The sequence below is a fragment of the Vigna unguiculata genome, chromosome 1 (assembly GCF_037176805.1).
Source record: "Vigna unguiculata cultivar grain cowpea cultivar isolate G323 ecotype 2 chromosome 1, ASM3717680v1, whole genome shotgun sequence".
In the NCBI taxonomy this organism is placed as follows: domain Eukaryota; kingdom Viridiplantae; phylum Streptophyta; class Magnoliopsida; order Fabales; family Fabaceae; genus Vigna; species Vigna unguiculata.
The window spans coordinates 5,456,502-5,462,836 of record NC_140792.1 but is presented as its reverse complement, the minus strand read 5'-3'; the positions used below and the strand labels follow the sequence as shown (position 1 = coordinate 5,462,836).

General features: G+C 30.0%; 1 pseudogene; it reads right to left on the bottom strand.

Moving 5' to 3' along the window:
* Positions 1-4,896: 4,896 nt before the first annotated feature.
* On the bottom strand, positions 4,897-5,887 carry LOC114187536 (cell division cycle 20.1, cofactor of APC complex pseudogene; annotated as a pseudogene).
* Between the last annotated feature and the right edge of the window lie 448 nt (positions 5,888-6,335).

Sequence of the window (6,335 nt, the reverse complement as noted above, 5' to 3'; positions counted from 1 at the left end):
AAAATACCTCATTTTCTCCCCTTATTTACAATATCTGCCATGGGATTTCATAACCTTACACTACTTGTATATTAGGTTAAATGTAAATTATTATAAATATAATGAAAATCTGACCACATCAAACTACAGAGATAAATGTAAATTTTATAAATATAATGAAAATCTGAAATAATCTATAATATCTATATATAAACATAGACATAAAAATGGACGTTAGATTTGATAAATGTTTTTTCATTTCTTTTACTTTGTATTTCTTAATATTTATTAATCAGTTCTCTTAGTTTCTGTTTTCTAAAAGAACTATCCAGAAAAAATAATTATAATTGTTATTACTTTTAAAATAAATACTTTATTTTTATGTATATTTTAGTTACGATTTTATTTTTATTTTGATGAAAATTTAGAAGTGTTTTTGTTATGTAATTATAATATTATAAAAAATACCTCTTGTAATTATTTTCTAGGCATGCTATTTTAAGACTTTAGTATGAAATTTAGTAATATTTTAAATTTATTTTTTGTTGTTATACTGGCATCAACTGAAAATGTAATAAATTGTGATTTGATTGATTTAAATCCTGAAAAATAAAAGTAGAAGTGATATTTGGAGTTGCATTCAGCTTTTCTTTTGTATTTGATTACTGTTACTATTTTTAAACCGCGGTATAAAATAACCCTAAAATAATGCAACTTGTAATTATATTTTTGGAAGAAAAAAACATAATTACAACTATCATTGTCGGTTTCAATTAAAACTATCAAGAAATAGTTAGTGTTGTCTTTTTTGAAAAATTGTAAAACAACTCATTAGATCTTAAGAGAATAAAAAATCATTTAGAATTTTATATAAACAAAAGAAATATGAATATTATGTGGTACAATATTCTATAACTAATTAGTATGAGACCATGTCTAAAAGAGGAATCAGATGAACATCATAAACACATTATTACAGTCATCCATAAAAGTACTTGAAATACTAAGGCATACCAAGGATAATGTCAGGAACTAAACATAAAAACTGACAGTTTAACAGTTTGAAAAAGGGTTGCTCCTAGAACAACTATTACAAAAAGGCACCATGGCCATAAAATCGCTTTTAAGAGCCATCACTAACAGAATAGCTCAAGCTGCACCGCTGCGACCATCAGATCCATCTTGAACATTTCTCTCATATGCTCCCACCAAAAGGTGATCATCGCAAAAGAAAAAGAAAGACAAGCACAAACACGAAAATGAAAGGGTAAGCTAGTGAAAAAGATAATTTTAATATATTACAGCAGGCAAGTACTTAAAACAGTTCCAAGCATGCAACACAATAGGCACAAAGAATCATGTTATAGCAAAGAAGCAGGACACTATGACTCAATTATCCGGATAAATATATTAAGATCGGATTCACCGAACGCTTGCACTTGTGGTGACCTCTATTGCCCTGCAGAGCCATTGCCAATGGGTTTCACCCTACCACACATAAGGTTAGCCTTTAAGCGTCTAAGGCCATTATCTTGCCAGAGACTAGGGCCTCTCGATACTCTCACCACTTGGCTCAGTTTGCTCTACATGAGACTCACTGACCCTTTAGAGTTTCGGGATGCAATCCTTATTTGAATCATTATCTTAATATATACACTACACACCACCATGAGATCTCTCCACGAGACTCATGGAATTACGCTTATCTCACACCAATTTCATGTTTCTCATACCATAACCACCACTTTCATCTCATACATCCAATTTTCATTTCACCAAACCACCATTTAACAATTCCATGCCATAACTCATACAAAACATACCAATTCCAATGCATATAGATCAAACAACCATGCATATTCAATACATACATCCAAACCATGGATAATTTAAGAAAATAGAATCAAATTTGCCCCATTCTCGCTCAGGCTAAAAGCCTTCGCTTAAGCTACAACAACCGTCTCGCTTAAGCTAGGTGTTGTCGCCTGAGCGAGTCCTGCAACGGTGGCACTTTGCAAGCTCTCGCTTGGGTGAGACCATCTCGCTTGGGTGAGACCACCACTCACCCAAAACCAAAGTCCCTCGCCTGGACGAGGACGCGAGCAGATAGCACAATTGGTTTCCTCGAGGGCTCGCTTGGGCGAGCCATTCTCGCCTGAGCGAGACAATGCGTTGCTCAAAACAAGAACTCTCCCCCTGAGCGAGATGCTCGAGTAGAACCAGGGTGAGCTTCTGATACTCTCGCCTAGGCGAGACGAGCTCGGTTGGGCGAGAATGACGGTTCTCACCACTGTTAACGTACATGCAACAGGGAAACAACTCAAACCAACATCCAATAACGCATACAAACCAGTTTCATCTGATTTAACATATTATTCAAGCATCTAAACATGGAACAAACCAAAAGCATACAAAAATAACTTTGAACTGTTAAAATCTAGCTTACCTTACCTTTTTAGACGCTAGCATAAGGAATAATAACCCACTAAAGTAATAGGGCACTGGAGCAAGCTACGGAGCTTAAAACCAACATACACAAAGTTGAGAAAAAGGTACTAGGGGACCCCAAAACAGAACTAGAGCCCTTACACTGGAAAAATGAGACAAATGAAAAGTGTGAAGGCTTGGCAGGGTATTGGGGTCCTACAGGGGACTGGCGTTGGGCCTATGAAAAGGCCAGGCCCAAACACATAAGGCTGAAAATGGGGCTTACAGTGTCTACGCACGAGTCATATATATATTTTTTAATTTGGATAAAAAATTTAATATAATAATTATTATATTTGAATCAATTATTTATTTATGTAATTATATTTTAATATTATATAATTAATATAATTATTGTTATATTAATAATAATAAAATTAAAAAAATAATAATTAAATATGATTTTATTTCTTTTAAATCATAAAATTGACACTAATTAATTAGTAATGCGTAATAAAGTTACATGATTAAAATTTAAATTATACTTTTCAGTTATATATTATATTAAAATAAAATGTGTATGTACGGTTGTTGTTAAAATAAAATGTAAGTATATTGTGTAATATGCTCCTGTATAAAATAAATATAACATGAAATTAATGTTAAAATTTTTAAATAAAAATACATGTAGAAATAAATACATGTATATTATATTAAAATGAAATGCATATACACATGTTGTTGTTAAGGTAAAATGTAGGCATAGTGGGTAATATGATCTCGTACAAAATAAATACAACATAGAATTAATGTTATTTTTAAATAGGAACACATGTAAATATATAGATGTTTGTATGTTTTATTAAAATAGAATGTGTATGCACATATTGTTGTTAAAGTAAAATGTAGGCATATTATATAATATGATCATGTACAACATAAATCCAACATGAAATTAATATTAAAAAAGTAATCGCGGAATACAAAGTTTAAGTTAAAAGTTGAACTCTCATATCAATTCAAAAAGTGACAACTTATAAAAATATTTAAACTAATAATAATAATAATGTTAATATCAATGCTAATGCTAATAATAATAATAATAATAATGTAATGTTAATAATAATAATAATAATAATAATAATAATAATGTAATGTTAATAATAATAATAATAATAGTACTAACAGTACTATTAATAATAATAATAATAATAATAATAATAATAATAATAATAATAATAATAATAATAATAATAATAATAATAATAATAATAATAATGTTACTAATACTATTATTCATATTAATTCAAATAATAAAATGATTATATAGAAAATATGCATATAATCGAAATATAGTCCCGTAGAAAATAAAAATAACATGAAATTAATGTTAAAATTTATAAATAGAAACACATGTAGATATCGACAAACACATACAAAGATATTAACATATATTGATATATAAAATCAAACATAATAGTATTAACATTACTACTACTAATAATAATCTCAATAACAATAATAATGTTACTAATACTACTGCTCATATTAATTCAAATAATAATATAATCATGTAGAAAATATGCACAAAATCGAAATATGGTCCTATAAAAAATAAAAATAACATGAAATTAATGTTAAAATTTATAAATAGAAACATATGTAGATATCGACAAACACATACAAAGATATTAAAATACAGTGATATATTAAACCACAGCTAATAGTACTAACATTACTAATAATAATAATAATCTCAATAATAATAATAATGTTACAATACTACTACTATATTAATTCAAATAATAATATGATCATGTAAAAAATATGCACATGATCGAAATATGGTCCCGTAGAAAATAAAAATAACATGAAATTAATGTTAAAATTTATAAATAGATGTGATGCATGAGATGCCTAACACCATTTAAACAATAAATCCAGTCATTGATGGATATGAATTTAAGATACAACAATTTCATTAAGCTCATATTTAAGAAATAAGTGATGTAACAACCACCTCACCCCCTTGAGTTGTTCAGTGAAGCAAAATCCCACCTTTAGATCTCTCCTCTACTTCCTTAACTTTTATCATTTATAAGCAAATTTAGAATTTCCTCGTGACTTTAAAAAAATTTAGGATCATATCTTATAGGAAAAAGTTATTTTGACACCCCTATTTACAAATAACTCTCACTTGACACCAATTTTTCTTAATAAAATATTATTATTTAAATAAAATATTAATTTATATGAGTGTCAAATGGGAGTAACGATGTCAAACTACCACTATCCTATCTTATATTATCGGTTGTCCCAATGAGTCAGATTCACCAACACCATTCAAGATCAACATCGTCTAGAATAAATTATAATACAATAATTTTACTACATTCAAACTCTTCACTGATATGTAAAAATAACAAAGTAAAGCAAGACAAATGGCACCTCCTTTCAAAATGACTTAAGGCCAAAGTTTTGTAAACCTCATTATAATTTTATCTTTCCATTGTGGGACTCAATCCCAGCACAAGTACATCTTACACATTGGCTGTGAGTTGCAGAATTATCATTGTTGATAATTCTACCATCCATCCCTCCAATTGTGAGTATGTGGTTATTCCATCCAACTCTTTGTGTGTGTCCACCTCTCAAAGTTCTCAACTGCAAAAAGTGAATAACACTATTAGTAAAGTATAAATGAATAGTTTATTATAGAGCTCTTATAAGCCAAAGATATACTTGTCTATTTGAAGTTGTATCCCATAGTTGCACTTAAGAATTGTTCAAACCAACTGTAATATGTTGCCCATCAGGAGCCCAATTAACAGATGTTATAGGGTTGCCTTTGTCTTCAATTGTTACAAGTTCCAAAGAGGAACCATTTATTGCATCCCACAAGTACATTGTGCTTCTAGTGTTATGGCAAGCACATTGCCGCTACCCCAGTCCAGCAAATTGAGATAATAGTCATCCACAAGATCCGGAGCATCCAAAGTTCTCTCAGAAGTTTGATGAATATCAACAAATTTTATAATTAACACAAATTTTGAAATAAAATCTCACATGGATCTAGTTAATTAAAGGGTTTGCATATAGTTAGTAAATAAGGGACCACAACTTGAGATTACAACTCCACTTGGATCAAAATCCTTGCTTTTACAAACTGAGGAAGAAATAAAATTATAAATTGAGGAATTTAGTAGTGCACCTGAGGAATAAATCTCCCAGGTTTGATTGATCTATTATTATCCTGTACAAGAATAGATAGCTCGTGGGGAATTAAGTCAACTGGTGCAGGTGGCTTGTTCTTGAAGGCGAGAATTCGCGTCCGATTCATGTTTAAGGATTCTGCAAGCTGCTTCCTGTAGGCTTCTCGAGATGGAGAACTCCCAACTGGATTTTCCTTACCTTTATTCCCCTTTGTAAGCATATAGTGAGCATAATCATAGTCCATTGCTGATCGATTTGGTATGAATCTATCCAACTGATGATCAAAACAAAAACACAATCAAATTGGTTTCTTCCATAAAGAAATTCAAAGTGAGATATAAAAATTTATCATCTTTAGTTTACCCATTCAAAATCTTTGAAAATATTAAAACTAATTTGGCGGACCAACAATGCATGAGATGGCTAACACCATTTAAATAATAAATCCAATCATTGATGGATACTTAATTATAATGAATTTAAGATACAACGATTTCATTAAGCTCATTTAAGAAATAAGTGATACAACAACCACCTCACCTCCTTGAGCGGTTCAGTGAAGCAAAATCCCACCTTTAGTTTTCTCCTCTACTTCCTTAACTTTTATCATTTATAAGCAAATTTAGAATTTCCTCATAACTTTAAAAAAATTTAGGATCATATCTTATATTATCGGTTTCCCGAGTCAGATTCACCAACACCATTCAAGATCAACA